This window comes from Bactrocera oleae, chromosome 5 (genome assembly GCF_042242935.1).
Source record: "Bactrocera oleae isolate idBacOlea1 chromosome 5, idBacOlea1, whole genome shotgun sequence".
Classification (NCBI taxonomy): domain Eukaryota; kingdom Metazoa; phylum Arthropoda; class Insecta; order Diptera; family Tephritidae; genus Bactrocera; species Bactrocera oleae.
Window position 1 is genome coordinate 71502453 of NC_091539.1, and position 22954 is coordinate 71525406.

Genomic DNA, 22954 nt, shown 5'->3' on the forward strand with positions numbered 1-22954 from the left:
GCTTCCAGATTGACAGTTAAATTGTATGTGTATCTGTATCCTGACAGTTCAAATAATGGATCAAATGGACATACGTCTGTTATATGGAATTTAATGCTCAAAATGTGTTTCTGGTTAGCGAAACAATTCAAATTAATCTTGGTTTTGTACGATAATTTCTCATGAATATTGTTTGTATTAAAAGTTTAAAAGGGGTTCTTTAAGCTTACAGCTCTCAAACTATTTGAAACGTAAACACTGCTTTAGCTTTTGATTGGCTTTACAAACCAATTTGCAATTCATCGGAAAAAATATTGTTTACTTAAACATTTTTTAGCCAAAAGGTCTGCATTTTAGGTGTTTTTAAAGTTGGTGACCCTGTAAGTAAGTGTTTGAATAAAATTCGAACCAGTAATGGAATTATTTGGCAATTTTTTAATTAAAACTTTCTATTTGTGGCGCTGTAGTTTGCGTATATGGTTTGCGGGTATTTGTCGAAAAGTATTACTAAAAATAGTAATATTTAAGGTTGAGTAATCTCCTTATTATGCTCTTTTAAGTTGTTAAGATTCAAAATGGCGTTTTATGATTTCCATGACTGTGTTAAAAATATAAGTGAAATCAGATCTCGTGACCATCCTATACTAAATACGACGGTAGAATGGATATCCTGCTCCCAACTACTCAGTATCTCTGATCCCTTCATCGTTCGGTACCAAAAATAGGTGAAATCGATTTATATGCCACCTCTACCTAAAATGAGCAACATTTCCTTTTTTTGACTTATTACTCTATATATTAATGGACGCTTGGCGTAGTGAGATATAGTAGCAGAAATTATTAAAATTAAAGACAACTCTTCTTATATCTATCTAACGGCCACGTACCGAATATTAATTATTCTTACCCGATTCTTATGGTGATAATCTCTCGCTTAGCATACGGCTACGTGGTACATGTGGTGCTTTGTAATAATCCTATTCACTTTAAAGCATACATTATGGGTACAAATAAGGATATCATATTTTTCTATCATCAATGTGAGTTCTTCTTCTTCATTACGGTGCAACTTTTTTGAAAAAATATCGGTCGTAGATATTTGTCCAATTTCAATATCATAAGAGCGTCTAAATGCAGACATATCATTATGTGTGTTGGAAGCACGTTATCTCGATCCCTATGTCAACAATTACGAGTTACCGTTAGGTGATTTGATGTAAATTGTAAAAAATAGAAAACAAACTACTTTAAAAATTTATGACTAGCGCCATGCCAATATTGTGTACATATTAAATTTACTCGCGTACTCGTTTTCTTCAGACTGAACTGTTAGACATCAGAAGCTGGCTTGGTGTTGGTTAGGTGGTGTCTAAGTAAACGGACGGTCGTTCTAAACTAATACTGGCAATCGGAGCAGATGATAGACAGCTCAAAGTGTGCATTTGGGCGGCTGAAATTAGACCAGCTGCTATAAATTCGACTCTCCATGACGTTCTAATACCTCACACATATGTTAGGGGCGGTGAGCATATGCATGCTTAAGTACTTGGGTATGCACCGTGATGTGTGATATGTGCCAGTTCATAAATTTGACAAATGCGAGTGTTTTACATTTATTTGAGTGCCTGTCTGCGTCGGTTCTGTAGCCTTGTGCATTGCTGCCTGCTACGTGTTGACAATGTCCTTTCGTGCGCCAGATAGCTGTGTGCAGTTGCCTTATTATCATTGTAGTTGCTGTTGTTGGCAGCTGTTATTGCGTGCCGCAATGCCATTTGCGGTGACGCACATGCGTGTGTGTTCGTGCTCTTATGTTTACTAGTGCCGTTACTGTTGCTTTGTTGTTTTTGCGATTCGTACTCCTTCCTGTGTGGCGCATCCGCGGAAATTTACGACAACACAGCGTCCCATAGGTGCCGCCAGGGCGTATAAGTAATTCAGTTGAAATGATTGCGTGGTTGCCACATTGGTTGTTGACGTTTTTGTTGCTTGCGGCTGGGTGGGTGCGTATGTCTACGGTAGTGCATTCCACTGTCAACCGCATTCGCTGTCACTTGGGAGCGTGCGCTCGCTACCTGATGACAAACGCCCAGATTCACACATACATATGTATGCGTGTATGTGCGTGTGCGTGAGTTTAAAGTGTGTCTCGTGGTTTGCTATTAGCACAACACTCATTCGCCATTCGCCTCGCACTCTGCGCAGCCTTGCATACCTTGCAGCTACGCTCAGTTTCATTGGCGCAGCAATAAATGTTGTACATGTGTGGGATTTTTATTAATTTCTAAGAATCTGAAAATGTCAGACGCATCAGCAGTGGGACATTGTAGTATGCGTATTGCTTTTACTTTGTAAGTATGCGTGCTAATGCTAGATCTTGATACGCATATGAATAAATGGACATGGGTACACTTACACATACATATATAAATATGTCTCATACATATCAGCAGATGTAGAGTGCGATTGATAAAAATATTTGTGGTATGTTATTCAAGCTTCTTCATGTCACATCAATGATTCTCATTATATATGTGTGAACATATGTATGCATGTGCCCATCAACACGTTTATCGTTGCGTTCTTGTGGCTGCACATGTTCGTTTTGCCAGTTGCACACGTCAGACGGGCTTAAGACATCAATTTATAAATATTGTCATGTTTTGCTGTCCACGTCTTCTGCCCCACTGCCATACTGCTAAGTCATTGCTGCGTACTATACACCCAGCGCTAATCATACTGATGACTCGTGTGCCAAAAATGCTTTATTTTTTATCTCCATTACTGGCAGTTTAATCGTCCATTGATCCGCCCAAGCTACATTTGTTGATATTTCATCTAATAGGCATTCCGTCAGTAATCATAAACGCTTATATAACCACAAATTCACAAATCGTATTCTTCAGCTGTTGCTGCTGCTCCAGCTGCTCTTACACACTGATTTCTTATTTTCGTCATTCATCTTTTGCCTGCTAAATTACGCAAATCGCTGCATATAAAGCTATTCGACCATAAAGCATAGCGACATTGATAATAACCGCATTTGTGCTCATGAAAAATTACACTACTTACGCAGCAACACCAACGATCATAAAAATGCAAAATTTTGCAATAAAACATGCCAATACACACGCACACGCACAAAATGTTGTGGCCACCTCTGCCTGCTTAACGAGCATCACGTCCTTCCTGTCGTTTTCGTTCAGCGCTTCTCTTCATTGTTTTTTTTTTGTAATTCTAGTCCCCTCAGCTGTATTCCTCGACTTGCCATTTACACACACAACTACAAATCTCCCACTTTGTCAACTGCTGGCTGTTGAAACGCGAGTGAACGCAATACTTCAACTATTTATTTGTTTTATTTGATGGCGCTCGTAATGCGCGACCGCTTTCGTAGGTTGGCGTCAATACCGTTAAGGTCGCTTCATTGTCTATGTCTGCAATCATGAAATTTTCAATTTATCAGCAAATATAAGTATAAATACACATTTTTAAAACGTTCTACAACCCTAATTTTAGCTTTTTTTGATATATATATATATCGAATTATTGCTGTTGTATTTTTGGTGGAATCAAATATGCGTTATTTCAAAATTTGAGGCTTGCGTAGTTGAAACAACTCAATAATATCTAAAAAATATAGGGGCAAGAAAAATATGTTAGAACAACAAAAACCACAAATTTCAGAGTAGTACCGTATAAAAATGCTGTTGTCTTTATTTTATTTATCTTGAATAGCTGCCTTCCTCTTAACCCTACGGCTACGCAAAGGGTGATTCTTAAACATTGTTTTGAATAATATTCTAGGCATAATATGATTGTGTAGTGGTAACACATTAAATTCGTTGTATATAACCGATCTTACCTACACCAGGGTTTCCCAAATAACTATTATTTTCGACCAATATGAACTGCATTTTTAAAAATTTTTGCTTGGGATACCGAAAGGAGGGTTTGGATACATAGTTTCACTCTGTAAAAAAGTTTTCCATACAAGGACTTAATGTTGATCGGTCTATATATACGATACCGATGGTTCCGACAAATGAGCAGCTTCTTGGGAAGAAAAGGACGTGTGCAAAATTCAAATCGACAATTCAAAAAGTGAGGTGTTATGTAGAGGCAGACAGACAGATAACATGGCTAAATTGACTCAGCACATCACGCTAATCATTATGTGAATATTTTATAGGGTTTCCAACGTTTTATTCTGGGTGTTACAAACTTTAATGAAGAAATAATATCTTCTTTGCATTCATGGTGTCTTTTAAAAATAATTAATATTAACGTTTGTATTATAATAGTTCCGGTATTTTTAAAATCTTCGTAGCTAAGTTTCAAAGGGATTTCAAAAACACTAGCAATTACTCAAAACTAAAGATTAAAGCAAATTTAAAATAAATTTTTTACAGTATACTTATAAACCATACATACAATATATACATATATACTAACATAATAACAACTTGGAATGACTTTCGCAGAGCAGGCACTGTTCTGATGCAGTATAACTGCATAAATTCATTGATTTAAAAAATTGATGATGTTTTCCATCAGATAACTTCGCTTTTAATACTCTGCTCTGTCATTTTTCTTTTCTACTTGAAGTTATGCCACCTCTCTGGGACATATAAATGTCCTTACAATCCTCCATAATCTTAACTACTTAACTGTACAAATAGTACCAGCTTACACACACACTTGCAAGTACGTACACACATGCGTTCGCCCATTGAACCGTACAAGTTGCTGGCATTAGCCATTATCCTTGCTATCCTCGCATCTCCTGCCTCATTTTATTCTGCACTTTACTTGAGAAACTAAAGCGAAAAATAGAACTGAACTATTGTATAATAATACTACTTTGAAACTCAGCAATTGCTGCTGTCTGCCACATGCGGAGTGTGTGCCACACGCATGCTCCGGCGCTGCCGAGCGTGTGCCGGTCGTAATCCACTGGCGGTTAATGCCCAGGACATTGTCATTGAAAGTTTAAGTGGTCACTCACTCACCATTTTGCTGCGACTACCATGAGCTAACGGGTTTTTACAGTCTGTGGCCTGCTGCGCTTTCATTCTGAGGTTGTTGTTATTCTTGCTTTTGCTATCCAAGTGGTAATGGAGTAGTTGCAGTGCTGGCCGATTATGGAGTCATGTGGGATTTGTTAAAGTCACTAAAGAACCCGTCACTGACCTAAGACAACGACAAAGTTTCATTAGCAGTTAAAGAGATAACGAACTAACAACAACAATAACAATTCGCCTCTGTTTTTGTCTACATTAAAGACAGATAAGTAGCTTAGGGTTTTCCTTCAAACATTAAATATATAAATCAAACATGAATAATTACATATATCCATGGGAAAACCGCAGAATACTCAGCACTGTGAGCTATAAATTTAACTATACGCAGTAGTATGAAATTTAAGAGGAATACTCGTATTATTACGAGTTACCATCACTTTTAGTCTACGATAAATTCCACATTTTAACATCGTAGATTTAACTCATCTAAAGCTCTAAGGATAACAATATCGAACCGAATATACCATTTGAATGATTACTCCAAACTGGCGCCACTTAAGCCAAATCGGTTCAAAAATATGAGTTTTCATTGTACGCTCAGCGACGTCTAGCACTCTCAAGCCTAGAGGCTTCTATAAAGTTATACAGATAATGTTTATGAATTGAAGTTCAAAAGCTTATGGAACCTTATGATGTAAGGTTACATAACGCAATGTATTGCCCTGCTTGTTAATTTGCATACCTTACATTAGTGAGAGTAATCATTTCAGATTAAATTAACCTTCAACGAAACTTCAGTGACTTAATCTTGAACTAAACTGTCGCTTACTATTACATCTTTCGCTCGCTCAAACTACTGACCGCTAAGATTGCATACTTATTGTAAATAAAATCGATAGACTTAGATAATGTCCGTTAAACAAAGGCAGAATATTTGCATATCTAACTTGATTTTCTTTAAAGACTCCTTAAAGATGACCGTTCCAGAAAAGATCCTAATCAAAATACCACTTGCTTTAACCTCAAGTAAGAAAAGATGCGCTCATCGCAAATAATAGCGAGAAACCGGTACGCTCTCTAGTAACTAAAAATAGCGCACTAAGTGAAATTGGATGCATAAATATATAGATGTATGTCATACGCAACAAGTGGAAAACGGCCGGCTGGCGATGATGGAAAAGAGAAGCAAGAGAAAGCGCAATCACCTCGTAAATAGGAAACAGCTTGTAATATTCATGGAGAGAGGTGCATGTGAATGCAAAAACAATAAACTTGGAGAACAATTAATTGAACGATCATAAATTGGCAGAGTATTGCAGCCTGCTGAGCGCAAAGCCAGTTGCCAGCCCATAGTTGGAGAAAGCGTGTGCTGCAAAAAAGGTGATGTGAAGAGAATGTAGCAATAGTCATTAGAAGAGTAGTGAAAAGCAAGAGATATGCGATTTAGTTCTCTAAATTATGCAAGCAGTTTGCTGTTGCTTTTCTCCACCGCGTGCGCCAAGTGAGGCGTCGAAATAGAAATAGACTCGCTGAAATATCCACATATACGAACGCACCGATATATGTATGTCTTTAATGGAAGTTTATGTGAATGAAAAGCGAAACAACGGAATGGACACGAACGCCCAACTGCCTTCGATAGCTCAGTTGGTAGAGCGGTGGACTGTAGTCAGAATTAGCTTGCATCAACAATAATAACGTTGGCGCGGCGATCAATGCACAGGTCGCTGCAATGCAGACATCCATAGGTCGCTGGTTCAAATCCGGCTCGAAGGAGAACCTTTAGTTTTTTTTTTACCATTTAGAAATTGTGACAGTTCGATTGTTAATTCAGTTATAGTAGATCTGGTTGCCCTATAAATAATTAAAATATTTAATTAATTTATTGTTAAAGTAATGACGCATTTAACGCTTTCCAACGAATTAAAAATTGATCGGCTATTGCGGGCTTACCACAGTTAGTACAAAGAAGTTAAGCTTGAATTTGTTTATTGGTACATGCATATGTATGTATATATGTATGCATTAGTGACTATGCATATACATATATTCGCGGTTTTACATATATTCATAACGCCTGCCAGAACTTTTGCATTAAAAAATATTTTACTCGCGCTTACAAAATATAAATTAAATATGTTTGTATGCATGTATGACTTGTACATTCAATTAATGAACTTTTGTTGTTGCGGTTTTGCTGTCTAAATGAAAATTAATGAAATTAAATGGCATACACACACTCTAGCGTTTTATTAATTGACGCGGCAACTTTTTATTAAATTAACTTAATGATTTTGCGGAAAATTTTTTTCCGATTTCCTTTTCTAAAATAAATGTTCTCAATAAATATAATATACATGTAATAAATAACTAATTTTCTTCTAATGCAAAAATTATGCAGTTTAACTTGGAAAATGGAATTTAACAATCACTTTTTATACAATTTATCATAATAACTCTTCATTAGTCGACTTAAAGGATAATGAGTTTTTATTCTGGCCAAGCATTGTCAATTCGTTAGCACTCTGAACATTATTTGGCGTGCACCTTTTGCGGCTACAATAACAATAGTAAGTTAATGCTTTCCGTACAACCTTCAGAAAAGATCGAATATTATTTCTTGATACAGCAACCCCACCAGCCTTGTTACCTTCACTCAATTGTTTCTTTTGTCCTCCTTGGATTCCTTGGATTTAAACTGGCAAATTTTCGAGGCAAGGGACAACGAATACATTTTTTTAATATTATTAATTAACTGTGTACGTATGTAGCAGCAATTATTTCACGTTCTTTTGAATATTCTGGCTTCCACATACAACATATAGCAAAAACAGCATTCGAATTGAATCAACACTAATCTATTTTTATTTGCAAGTAGCTGATCAATCAAAATGGCAAATTTGAATAATATTCCGAAGTCACTGACTTTACCAAGCAATGACCCCGAAACAAAACATGCTAACGGAAAATGGAAGAGGACCTTGGGTACAATAGATAAACTGCTCTACAAGTATATATGTAAATTTATTTAAAACATTTGTATAGTGAAATCAATCAATATCACTGCTACATACTTACATACACAAGTGTATAAATATATAGGCGCCCAACGAATTCAATTCCACTCATACTGCTTTTCGACTTTGTGCATGTCGGAACTCTGAAAGCTTTGTGCGTTTGCTGGTAATTATGGTATATGTATACCATGCACACACACACACGTAAGTTGAACTCCGCTTGATGAACTTAAGTCGCGGTAATGTTTGTGATGATTACAATTATGTTAGAGAACAGCGCTGAGGAGCCTTTTATATCTTAAGCGTTTTTTATTGCAGGCAGCATTACTTGCAGTCGGTATTGATGAGAGCTTTGGCTTCAGGATTTCAAGGCGTCAATGTGCGCTTGTGTGTACTTGCTAATTCGTGGTTACTTCGGGGTTTTGAAAGAGAGGAAAGAACAGCAGCACGGTTTCATTTCCAGAAATGCGTTTTATTGCCCTTTTGATGCGAATTTTAGTGTTCACTTGATTGTTGAGTTCACTGACCTGTCTGATAAGATGCCTGAAAGTATACTTGTTTATTCACTCATACATACACACACAATATCTTTGTGCCTTTGCCATTCTTTGTGGTTTGTTCTTTTTTCTTATGCCATTTCCTAGGACTTATTTAGTGCCTTTGTAGCAAGTCATCTTAGTTTCTAAGTTATTTGACCTCAACAGTATCGCATTGTGGAGGGATGTTTTTATTTCCATTTTCTTTGGTTTTTCTTCTTGTTGTAGAAATGGTTCAATTGTCTTGACTTGTTATCGTTGTAATGCTGTTAACGAGATAGGCTTGTTCATTTTGCACATCTGTGTTTGTGCGTCTGTCGATGTGTGTGTTATTTTTCACACTTAAAGAGTATTAGTTTCATTTTATTGTCTCACTTTTGCTTCTTTCACTTCTGTAGCTGTTGGCTTTTCCACACATACATATTTGTTTTTTGTGCTGTCTTTTACATGTTTATTGTTGCTTATTATAACTTGAATACAAACTTGGAACGTAGTTTGTAACATCCAGAAGGAGACGTATACAGTATATATACTAAATTGGGTAAAAACAAACGAATATTTTTTTCTTTGGTAATTTTTTTGCATAGTAATCTGAAAAATGGATCCTTAGACACCTCTACGAAAGTCTCTCTTAAGTATGAGCTCTTAATTGTAGCGGGAAGGTTTACCGCCTCACAGTTTTCTAATTTTTAAGCTTTGCATAGCTTTTATCGCGTGCTTTGAGCGCGGCGACAAAATCAAGTTATTCCATAACGGAAATAAACCTAACACGATTACATAGTATGCGCAAATATTTGCATACTTTTAGGCGTATTTTTGAATATCACAAGAGAAAAAAAATAAATTGAAGAGCAGGATGAATCAAAAATAATATACAATTACAATTTTTTTTAATGGCAAATAAAAATATGGAATTTAATAAAAAATTGATTAGTAACATTTCAATATTCGGAGTCATAATATTAGTAACATTATTACTACTTTGGTAAAAATCTAATTCAAAACAAAATATGGGTCCACCATTGACGCGGTATTTTCCAGATAATTAGAGAATATCAGGTCTCAAACTTATGTTTCTTATTTCAGTTACCATAAACTTATAGTTTCAATGATAAAAATTCCTGAATAACCTACATGTTGTTGTGTAAAATTGTAAATTAAAAAAAATATTTTAAACTATATTAACTTCTCATTTATTCAATAGAAGAAAAAATCGGTCACCATGTTAAAAAAGTGTAACTTGAATTAATATTAAAGAAAAGAAAATATTGCATAAAAAATAAATAAATAATTATACTTATCTACTTGTAAAATATCTCGTTTCATAAATTTTGTAAAAAAACTGAATAGTCTGCAAAATGGTTTTTAACGATTTTTTCGTTAACCTAACCGTTTCAAAGATATTAACGTTTAAAGTTCGATTATTTTAAGGCAAATTTGTTTTTTGCTTATGCATCTATAACTCAATGAAAAAAGAACGTTGTAAATCGGAAAACTCATAGTTTTGTAAAAAATTGATTGCTCTATAAAAATTATCTCTTATTATTTTATTTCCAATTTTTTTGTTACAAAACAGATATGTATATAACATACATATGTACTCAAATATTTTTTGTGACTGTTACTTCGGTAACACTAATTAAATGCGTAACTTTTTGCCCAGAACAAAGCACAAATTTATAGAAACAGCAGAAGCATAAAAATATTCAAATTAATGAGTATAAATATATATGAACATATAGATCGAATGTTGCTATTTACGTTAGCAGTTATGCTTGTTATATTTTGTATGTATTTTGCTTACGCATTTTTTTCGTTAACTTCTTGTTGATACACCGTAAAAAATTGTGTGCATGTAGATATAAATATGAGTTACATATGCACAAAAACATAAAAAAAAACAAGTAAGGAAGGGTTAAGTTCGGGTGTAACCGAACATTTCATACTCTTGCAACTTGCAAGGATCAAAGGCAAGGAAATACCTTCAGGTGTTGGCAAAGCTTTATATTAAAAAATGTAGCGAAAAGGTTCAATTTCATTGTTCGAAAAAATGGTGAATGGGAAAAAGTCAAAATCATGAATATTAGTTATATGGGGCTAAGGCAAGTTTTCTCCCGATTTTATCCATTTTAGACACAAATATACACCCTTATTAGAAAAACACGCTTTCTTAATTTCATTAAAATAACTAGCCCCTTGGCCAATATATGTTATGTGGTATAAAATCAACTGGAAGTTCAAAAATCGTTAAGTTAGTTATATGGGGGCTACGGGAAATGTTGATCCGATTCAACCCATTTTTCACACAAGGCTATATTATTATCAAAAACACATATTCCTCGAATTTCAATTATATAACTCACAGATTGACCAATATTTTCGGAAAAAAATCAGACATAGGCTCTGGGGTCCACCATTCCGGTATCTGGGGACTTGAATAGTTATGGTCTCATTTTGCAAATTTTTACTTATTAAGGGATGGGGCCACGCCCACTTTAAAAATTTTTTTTGAGCCATAGATGCCCCTCGCCAATGCAATTCGTTGTACTTAACAATAGCCTTGTATCTTATTGCGGGGCTTAGTTATGGCAATTTATAAGTTTTCGATTAATGGCGTTTTTTGGGCGTGGCAGTCATACAATACCAAATTTCTTATGGCGCCAAGGAACATATGTACCAAGTTTCATCAAGATATCTTAATTTTTATTCAAGTTATCGCTTGCACAGACTGACGGACGGACAGATAGACAGTCACTGGGAATTCCATTCGTCTCGTCAACCTGATCATTTATATATATGTATATGTCATAAGCCTATATCAAATTCGATTGTTATTAGGTAATGCAAACAACCGTTAGGTGAACAAAACTATTATACTCTGTAGCAACATGTTGCAAGAGTATAAAAATATTGTCAATTACGGTGCTTTCACCTAATTTACATATAAATAGACGCATACATACGGGCAAAAAAACACTTCAACGTTGTCAAGGGATTGTTGTAACTACGAGTGCGACTTTCATATCCGGGTTTCTACATAAACTTGCATTCATAAATACACACATAAATATACATTTATAACCATGTATACATTGTTCCTGTCATCCGGCTTCCGCACATCGCAAACGATTATAATAATAAACAAATGAGTTAATATATATGCGAAAATATGTTAAATAAAATTTGGAGGGGGCGGCTAACAGGAACGAAAGTGGCACTCTGACTGGTACTAATGATAGTATTGATTGTAACGTTGCCATATTTAGCTTAAGAAGTTAGCAAAACATCACCGTATTTACAAGTGTTCAGCATTAGCTGTCTCATAGCAAATTATTATAAAAAGAGAAAGCCAAAAAAAGAAAATATGAAACATAATACTATATACATACATATATGTATATATAAATGTAAGTCTATATGTGCAATAACTTCCGTTACGAAGACTTGTAAATAAAAAAACTGTGTAAGTTCGTAATTTGAAAGCTCTTACTTAAAACAAGGGTTTGGAGCTTTCATTAAAGCTTTTATCTTTTAAAGTTGGCAAAACTCAATTTTATTAAATCATGAATTTTTTTACTCCGATCGCTACGTTGGAACTCAGCCCACCTGTAAAAGAGATGTGTAAACATCATTTTGTTGGTAAAATGCGTAAATTTTTAAAAACCATCGAATATTTTAACGTTCTAGATGGTCTCGTTTATTATCGCGTTGAGAACGCGGAATGTATAAGTATTTGTTTTCTCCTAAATCTAATAATAATGGTATTTATGTATATCACCGCGCTGAAATGTAGACTACATTTTAAGCGCCTTATTAGAGGTATCAAATATGTATAATTTTAAGCTCACAATTTCTTTCTCAAATTAGTAAAATCGTTGAAAAGAATAAACGCTGATAATTATACTACTACACAGTTTCTTATTGTTATTTATTTAAAATATTTAAATAAATTCGCGAAATTTAAGTACAAGTGCAAGCACAATTGTCAAACCAAATATTTATTAAAAAATGTTTTATATTTCTTGTATAAATTTACAAAAATTTAAGATTCAACATTATTTCGACTTAAAAGAGCATTAAAATATGGAGAAAACCTGCCACCCCACCGGTGTGTGTTGATACGCAAAATACTTGCGAATGAAAGGTGTGCGCGCATTTGTTCGAGTAGCAATAAAATATTATATCAACAGTAGAAATCTGCATTTATGTGTTTGGCATTCCACTAGAAGCACAATCAACAACACAAACAACAAACAAAGATCAAAAGCAAGCACAAATAATAATAATAACACTCGGCAATCCTTCGGGCGACAGGTGTTCTACTGATGACGTCACCAACGCTGGCATGCCATTCACCGTTCAACACTCACCAATTGCGCTTCGCAACGATGCCAGACAAAAAACGAAATTCAATTTGCCGTTTTGCGTAAACAAAAGCCAATGGAAAGCCGAGAAGTGTAATAATTTTAAGCAGGATGAATGCGCCTCTATAAATACCACGGAAAGGGAATAGACAAAGAGAACTGCGAAAGCGAAACTGTCATGGAAAAGTTGGTGGAAGCGGAAATTAAATTCTTGACGGCAAAGAGATGAGCACGCAGCCTTGAACAACTGGCATAGCTTTAGCTAAAAGCCAGTAAGAACAATGTAAAGCACGGCCATGGCTACTCCAGTGGTGGCTGTGGCCGCTAATCGTCGCGTCATTAGTGGCATATCGAAATTTCAATTCTGGAATCTTGCGGCTAATGTCGTCTTTATTGTTGCAGATGTCTACAATGTGCGTAACGCGTGATTGCTGTTGTTTCTTCAAGCTATTACTGTCTCGATTGTTGAGAAGCGCGTGTAAACAATTCTCCTGTTCATTAACACGGTTTTTTGTAACCAAATGTCTGCTTGTGTTTTGGGGAGCTTGAGTGCAATGAGCTTTTGTTGGGAATTATTTTGCAGTTCGTGCCCTTGTAGCTTGTAATTTGGTTCTCGATTTAATTATGTAGAAACAAAGACAACTTCTTGCACGTTACCTGATGAGCCACCCTAATGCTGTTGTACTCGCAACGTTTATTGCCATGACACTTTGTGAAGAATTAACTGCGACTTAACTTCGGCAATTAAAAATTCATAAAATGGCGTGGCATTTGTTAGAGCGATTAACTTGCTGTTATTTTATTCAATTAAACTGAAAAGTATACGAGCTTTGAATCACTCAAGAGTACCATAGCACTGTGTCTGCAAAAAGTGCTGAGCCATATAGTTTAAAGTTATCACAGTTAAAAAAGAATTCTCTTATACATACATATGTGGTTTTTAATACATGAAAATAAGAAATTCTAGTTTATTGAAAATTGTGTCAATAACATTAAACAACAATCACAAATACGGAGTTTATCGCACACGAAACTTACTTTCAGCACTTAGATGCCACTTATTTAGTGTTTATAGACTTATTAGTTTATATGGTTTTAATTTTCACCTCTACGGTTTTGGTGAACTCAGTTATGTTACTCTCAATGAGAACATTTAAGAGCCGTTTTTAAAGACAAACCCATAATCCTACCCCACGATAGTCGACACGACAGATTTTTTCCCGACTAAAGACTGCCAACTCGGCAGTATCCTTCTAAATTACTGCAGCGATGTTGTCTGCCGCTATAATAAAAACAAAAACAAAATCATAATCTAAATTGTAAGCAAGTTTTATATTAGCCTAGAAGGACCTTCATATCCTATAATAAAAAAGTGCAGGTAAATAGATGACAATAATTCTTCATAATTTATTAAAGCTCGTTTGTAAGCTTCGTCTGTCGGCTGATCATATATATCATTTTCTCTAACATGCTCTATCCCTTTCCCTATCTCTATATATGCATCTATAGCTATCTTCCTACTGCTATCCTTATCTGTAAATCTGTTTAGATTTTTCTTCTCTTAATTCACTTTTTATTGAAATGCATACACTCTTGTCTGTCCAGTTAAATTGTAGCAACTCATATATTTCAACAATTTACGGTTATTGCACATACGCTCGCTTTAAAATGCATCACGTGCCTTACGTGCAATAAACACTGAAACTTGTTGCACTCATTTGCCATTTCAGTGTGAGTTAGTTAGAACTTCCCTCAAAGTATCTCACATATGTTGTTCTCACTTTTAAAGCTGCAAAAACATAACTCATAAGTCCGTCTTATGTTCATATATATTTATAGCAAGGACAAAGTGCTCGCACATAAACTTTTCACGCTGTCAAAGCCACTGCCGCAATTTTGTTGGCCAATAAGAGCAATATTCTCTATTAAATATTTTCACATCTCCAACGCGTTGCCAACGATTGCCACACATTTAATGGTGCCGATAGTGTTGTCGTTGCTGATAGCGTTGATGTAACAGTCTATAATTCTTAAATGCTGCATGCGCTCAATTAATTGTGCAACAATATGTCCGCGCAGACGACGTAAACTCGCAACTTTCTCGTTCTGTTGCCCCTCCACTACCCCGCTTGTAGCGTCAAGTAGTGGGCTAAATGTACCGCTGCAAGCACGATGTGTTTATATTTAGTAATGGTGGTGGTAAAGTGTCGCAATATTGCTAGTCATCACGGAAGCTCAACGTGCATTGGGACTTTGTTTGCTTCCAGCAACAGCAACTGCGGCTTGCGCTACATTTGACAAGCGAACGTGTTGAGATAAGCGACTGACAGTTGGGGCAAGCATCGACGAGGCGTGATGTGACATGAAGATGACTGTGTAGAGACATTGTAGAAGATTGTAAGAGGCAAGATTCATGGAAACTTAAGAAACTGCCGGATTAATGACAGTAGTCATGTTAAACAGGTTTATGTTGCAATAAAAGATTTATAACACATTTAAATTAGAGCGCTTGTACTCGTAAAGTTGTTCGTAGTAAAATTAATGGATGCACTTAGTTCTCGTATTTTTTGTTGAAGCCTTAATGAAAGATGTGCTTAATCAGAAGGACAATGGACATATAGTGGACATTATAGTTTATGAATGTGCCTTCCCAAATGCTGCCATGAGTTGCGCTAATGAAAGATAGTAGTAGAAAACTGACCATCTGCCTTCTCATGTTTATTTAATGACTCGCTAAAAATTAAAATTAATAATTAATAATTGCCGTTGAACTAGGCTTTTGATAAATTCTTTACGTCTTGCTTGTATTGCTTTATATTCATCTTTTTGTATTGCTATTGCGCCAAAGTCTAGGCAACTGAGCATATGAAAGTTTAGTATTGGAAATCTAATATTGCAAATTTTTGAGCGTAGTTAGTAAATTGGGATAAGAAGGTTAAGGTATTAGCATCAACAATTGCTACGAAGTTTTTGAAACCTAAAATGAAACGTCGGAGACCCTATAAAGTACATTTATAAATGATCAACGGGACGAGCTGTGTCGATTAAGCCGTATCCGTATATTCCAGTCAGTCTGTATATACTCGAATAAGAGCCTCAATTTTTGAGATGTCCTATAAAATTTTACACATATCCTTTTCTTCCCAAGAAGTTGCTGTTTTGTCACAACCGCCGATATCGGACCGCTATAGCATATACAGTGGCGAACAGAATTGAGTGCATGTTTACAAAACTGACTTTCATCACATAAAAACATCATTGTAAGGTGCGAGAGTATAAAATGTTCGGTTACATCCAAACTTATGGTAATCGCTGCTTACTTGTGTAGGATATTCTTAGTTTAAATAAAACACGCTCTTCTTAGTATAGTGGCACGTCTGCCCTTTATTACATACGACTTTTAACTGTGCTGTATGTTCTCGTTTTTCAGTAATTGTCCCGTTTTCCCATCCCAAGCGTCGCGTCAGTTTCCAGTCTACAGGGTCGCATTTAGTAGGACTCTCCGGATCGTGTTGTCCGCAATTCTCCCATACTTGTTTTTGTTTAACTTACTTTTTTTTATTTTACCAAACGTGAATTAAGTTCTATAAAAATTTTGAGAGAAAGCGTGGTCAACCACCCTTCGAAGGTGTAAGTGACTCACTAGTTATTAGTACGATTCTTAAGTATGTCTTGGGTGTTTGGGGCGCAGAAAGCAATTACGCCACCCATAAATAGCTAGTCACTCAAATATACTTCCTTCGTCCAGCTGTTGTCAACTCGTGTTCATCCGTACATTGAACCATCACAACATCGAGAAATTTACGTGCTCGAAACACTTGCTTATATAATATATGGACGAGTATCTACATATAATTTGGTGTTGTCATATCATCGTCCAGCGAGTTTAGTATCATTAGCAATGCATCAATACCGCAATATCTGTTCGTATGTGTGCGGCAGTTAGTTACTAATACTTATGCAGTAATCAGATTATAACTGAATTATTAAATGCGGTCTGTTTGTTGTTGTTATTTGTTGCGGTCTACTTGTTGCAGGCTTGCTTACCCTGCCAGTCATAAACAAAGATATGTATGTATGCGTGTGTTCATTTGTTGCGGCATTTCAAATCTCCACAATGTTTGCATTCAAATTGCAACGCTGTGTAAACAAATGCTAATTTAGTGGCAAGCCTACAGCGGTTTTCGTTGTTGTTGCTGTTAAAGTTGTATTAATAATATCGGTGCGTTTGTGGCTGCTTTCATTGCATTCATATGACTGTCGAGTTTATTTGCCTGTGAACATAATCGTTGTAATCAGTACAAACGAGCGAATTGGTAATCAAAAATATTTCAATTGCCGTTCATGAATTTGTTGCTGTAAATTACTATGAATTCACCGAAATGCGTAAAAGTTTGTAAATCGTAAAAATTAGTACAAAAGCTTCTGATTTGCATTTGAGTTCATGTACCAAGTCATATAAACCATTTACGAGTTCATTTATATGTGTTAATTAATTGAATTTCACAAGTTTAAAAAGTTACAAACGGTTACATAATTTATTGAAACATTTATATATGTATTTAAACATACATAAACATACTAACATACATACATTATGGTGAAATTTCAGTTTTTTCCCTAAAAAAATATACAAGGTCTTTATTTTCTACTTAACCCGTGCCTAAATCATTTTACTTTACCTCCAAAGCAGAATATTCAAATACCATATTTAGCGCTCTACTAAAAAGGTCTTATTACTTTTTTCAATAAAAGCATTTCTTAAAAAATTATACGCAGTTAAAGTTATGCATCGAATGCCTTATAAAGTCTGTGTTGCTTATACGACACGGTGTACTATTTGATCAAAATACATTTTGTGTATAATTTTTATTTCATATTAGTATATAGTACAATTTAGGTGTCACCTCAGACTATAAATGATCTAAAAAATCTTTATTTTGTTCTTTCTATCTCTATGATGGGCGATCAGGGAATATTCTTCGAAATGCTGTTGATTGTGCTTTGAACTCAAAATTGCCTTATCACTTTGTTTGCTGCTTTACTCTCGGCATCACAAGTAATCTGCTTGCCAAATAAAGGTAGCTTAGCTCCATCTTTTTTGTGTATGTAAGCCTTGTCTTAGATCTAGAAACTATCTTAAGGGTAGGTAGCCACAGAAGAGCCCTGCCCATGTGCCTCCTTAGTGCTACGATCATTTGGTTTAGATGTGAGTATTTTCATTGTCCTACTTTCGCTCTAGAACTCTTCGGTAAGGTGAAAAGCACACCATCTATTATTTATTTTTACATGAAACCTGATTTATTCGGTACCAATCCAGAAGTTTTGAAATAAACGTTTTTTATGTGAAGGTACAGAAGATAGAAGCGTGCAAACATACATACACAGAGATACAAGGTGCGTTTCAAAGTAAACAGGACTTAAAAAAGAAAGACAGAACAAATGGTTTTATCGGCAAATCAATTTATTTTATTCAAAATAGTCTCCTTCTGCTTTAATACAGCTTTTTGCACGGTCCAAAAGCATGTCGAACGATTGTTTTAACTCGTTGCCCGGTATGGTCGCCAGTATACCGGTGAAAGCCTTTTGAATGGCCTCCACGTTTGCATACCGCTTTTATTTCATCGGCAAATGCATTTTTCCGAAAAGGTAGAAGTTGCACGGTGCCATATCAGGTGAATACGGGGAGTTGTTGAAATGTGATTTTTGGTCAAATAATCGGCCACAAGCGTCGATCGATGAGACGGCGCATTATCATGCAACAAACGCCAACTTCCATCTTCGCGATATTCGGGTCGAATACGGCTTCAAAACGCCAAGGTAGAATACCGCATTAACGTTTTGGCCGGGTGGAACAAATTCTTTGTGGACAATACCCTTGGAATCATAAAAACAAATCAGCATTGTCTTCACTTTTAAATTCTCCAGGCGCGAATTTTTGGGTTTCGGCTCATTTCTCATTAATGCCCTCACGACCACTTTGAAAACGTTGAAACCACTCGTGCACTTTGCAACGGGATAGGCAATCATCTCCATAAACTTGTTTCAGCAATTAAAATGTTTCGGTAAAAGTTTTATCAATTTTAAAACAAAATTTAATGTTGGCTCTTTATTCGAAGCTCATTTTCGCACCGATGACAAAAACCTACTGACACTTAAAACGCAATAACTCTACTGCCAATAGATGAAATGTCATGAAATTTTTACTGGAAGTCGATAAAGGATAGCATCCAACACACTAGTCGACATATAGATGGCGCCACTAAAGTTTACTTTATTACTTTTTTACTGTTTACTTTGGAACGCACCATGTACATATTTACATGTATAGTATGTGCGTGTTAGTGAAGCCTTTGTATAATCTATTGTTTATTTAATTTTGTTGTATATGTTTATGCTCAGTCCTTTCATAAAAGTAAAATGCATTTTTTCATACATATTTTTTTTAACTTTTGCATATATATACTTACGCATTCTTCTTTGAGATATTTTAGGTATATGTATGTAACTATTATAAGATGCGAATAGGCTTGAGTGCAAGGTCTCAATAATCCTTATCCTTATCATATTGTTGTCAAAGCACTGTTGATATGAAAATATATGCGGATGTGTGTATATTTGGAAATCGATAAAACTACTCATCCAATAAGAACGATTTTTGTAAGCAAATTACATATCTGCTTTTGATGGCCTATCAAAGACAGAGCTGGAATGGAGCGCAAACAGATATTTTTACCCAAACTATACGCATGTAAATCGGTATGTATTTGTATTCGGTATGTGTGTGTGCTGTGTTGTGATTGCACTGATATCACATGATACACGTATTGCATGCCTAAACGCCAGACATTTGGTTTTCAAAACTTGCAGAATTAAAAAAAAATGTTTACCAAGCAAAATATTTTCGTTTGTTTCGATGTGCGTATGTATTTGTTGGTATTGTGTTTTGCATCCCCACACTGAACACAAAGGTATGCAGCATTGCATCAACATTCGGTTGCAAGTTTATAGAAAAGTTCAATTTATGGAAAAGTTCTCTCGTTATATATGTATACCTGTGTGTCTGTGTGTTTTCGCTGGTATTGATTATTTTGTCTCAAATTATTCCATTTTTCAACGAATTGAACTTCAGCTTCAGTTATTGCAAATCGTCGACATGCGATGATTAATTTCCAAAAAATGCACTACCTGAGGGTGTAAGGGGGGAGAATGAATGATTTTTATGTGAAATTTACATTTTTAGAGTAATCTATGAAAAGTTGGAAGCATATGTACCATAAATAAAGCTTCAAATTGCGACCGAATGGAGATATTATATATTCCAGATCGTTATTAGGCATCTAAGTATCACTTTAACCTACAACATATTTAGGTAGACATTATACAATATGCAAATTTATTTATATTATTTAAACAAATTTGCCTGCTTTCTCGCCAAGAGAATGAAGCATAGTCAATAAATCATCAAAAATTGTATTAAAATAAAGAAAGTTGCTCTCTTCTTAGCAAAACTCCGCAATAGTCGTTGCTAACGTGCATAGTATTTACAAACATTTATTCCAACACCTTGAGCTTTCATTTTAGGACACAATGTCATTTATTTTAATTCATTAGTAAGCTTTTATAGCTGTCTAATTTAATAGTGCATACTTTATTTTATACTTGCCGCCATATTAATAAGCTTTTTAATGCTTTTAATGCACTTGTTAGCATTTAGTAGCCTACTTTCTGGCGCATTGAGATGGATTATTCTTTGCAAACAACTACACAAATACTCACACTTAACCACAATATTTCATTTCGGCTTAAAAGTTGACTTGCAACATTCTCCTCACTTTCTGCTTGCGTCAGCTGCTTTCTGCCTCATTTCGATTTTTCCTTTCTGTTTTACTTTTCTTTTTGTATCTTATGCTGTTCGGAATATTTGTAATTGAGCTGTAAATATCCAGTTATATCAATTGCTGCTTTGAGTATGTATTGCCTGCTCATTAGTGCCAAGGCCATTGCCTTTAAAAGTTTCTTCAAAATGTATTTCGGTTGGCAGCAGCAGCCAACAGCATTTAAAATATTTTAGCCAAGTTTTTGAGTGAAGTTTCTTGCTTAGCTTTTCTCTAACTTCCATTTTATTTAGCATTTAAGTGGCCAGTTTGCTGATTCTCATCGAGAAAATTAAAAACTCAAACCCTCTTTTCAGGTAAAGCTTTCGCTTGTCAGTCTATTCAGTTTTCAGAGCAAACTTCAACCCGCCAATTGTTTTCGAGGAAAGAAATTTAGTAGTGGTGAATGGCATAGTTTGAAGCAAAAATCAAAATATATTTATCTCCTATTAAATTGACTTCGTTTTCAGTAATTATAGACTTTATTCAGGTGTCCAGCAATAGAAATAAAAAAAAATCGAAAAAGCTTTTCAATATAAAAAATAATTATTCGGCTAAAAATGGTAGAAAGCTGTGCTTATGTGCAAACGCTGAATTGACCTAGAAGATCGCTGAACCATATGTATATTTTTATAGTGATTTATAAAGCCACACATCGGACATTTTTGTATTACTTGCAGTACTAGAAGCTCAGAAAGAGCTTTTCCTATGTTTACTATCTCACCTGCCTTTCTATATATCGATATTAGCTAAGGAATTTGGCAAACCGACTGCTGTCCTTAAAGAAGCCGCGCAATGTTTCGTGTTAAGCACTTGCCCTAAAGTTCTGAATCATCACACACTGTTACAACCCTCAAATCAGCTAAATTAAAATAAATACATATATGTATATTGTGCAATATTTCTTCAATTTTACGCTGTCTGCATTCACTTTTTCGCATTCTTTTTATTCACGTTTTGTTTACTTATTGTACCTAAAAGTATGCTACAATTACTCAGACAAATGGCCAGTCGGGCTACATGCCAGCGCACACAAAAGCGCCCCTGGCCTGCATTGTCAGTCAGTCGAGCAGTCAGCTAAAATTACAATAATTTATTGTACAGCGCACAACAACAGCAGTGCTAACTTAGCCAGCGCCGCAAGTCTCACGCCACCGATTTACTATGCAACCATGCAGTCATTCGGCCATTCATCCAGTTACTCAGTCCTTCAGTTGGCCAACAAATCGCTTACTGGCAAATAATCACTTTCGGGGAGCGTTGGAACGAACAGCGCGGCAAAGCAAAGGGATCAACAAAAAAGAAAGAAAAACGCAAAGAGAATTACAACAATCAACATTATTTTAATAACATACAATAACATCAGCAACATAATAGGTCCGCCCAAAATGCCTGTGTGGCAAAATGAAGCGTTGCAAATGCCACTCACTACCTGCCTGGCTGACGCCCACCAGCCAACCCCTGCACTTATCCTTCAGATTTGCCAAGCTTTTGTTTTCGAGTTATTTGTTGCTTGTAGTTGCTTGTAATGTTGGTTTGAGTGGCATGAGCACTTTGTCATTTGGTTTGCAAAAGGCTTAGAGCAAACGCTGTCGTAGCTGTTGCAGTTGGCAGCACACAGGTGGGCGTGTAATAGCCTTACGAATATCGTGTACCCTATACTTATTGCTTGTCTTTTCTCTTTATTTGTTTGCGTTTCTATTTGGGTTCTGCATAGTCAAAATCGTACGCCTTTTTCCTGCTCCGCCCATGCTTTTTGATGACTGTCACTTTGATTTATGCCAATTAAAGTGCTCTTAATGCCGATTAATAACCACTTTCGTTCGGCAGCGCCTGAAAGCAGGCTACGCAGTTCGAGTTTCACCAGATAATGCTGCGGGAGCACTTCGGTTGCGCAGTAAATGTGCTGGAAACCTGCACAAAGCTGAAATAGCAGTAACCACAAACTACAGTGATGACTCTAGTCGAAAAGTTGCGCCGCCGACCGAATTTGCCCTCCAAAAACGGTCACAAAGATTGCTAAAAATAGAGTTCTTGTTTGCACTTGCTAGCGGCTGTTTTTATTTTAATGTTTTTGTCGTCTTGCCATTTGGCTAATTAAAATCGCTGTTGCTAATAATAATTTTAATGAATGAAAATTTCGTTTAGTTGTCTCAGGTA

At 35.6% G+C, this 22954-nt stretch overlaps 1 protein-coding gene and 1 non-coding gene across 5 annotated transcripts in view; both read left to right on the forward strand.

Annotated features, from left to right (window-relative positions):
- The window catches only part of rdgA (retinal degeneration A), a 163887-nt gene that overhangs the window by 5540 nt on the left and 135393 nt on the right, over positions 1 to 22954 (forward strand). The window lies entirely within an intron of this gene.
- On the forward strand, positions 6633 to 6776 carry TRNAY-GUA (transfer RNA tyrosine (anticodon GUA)). The gene is made up of 2 exons: positions 6633 to 6669; positions 6741 to 6776. It is a non-coding gene; the product is annotated as a tRNA-Tyr (tRNA).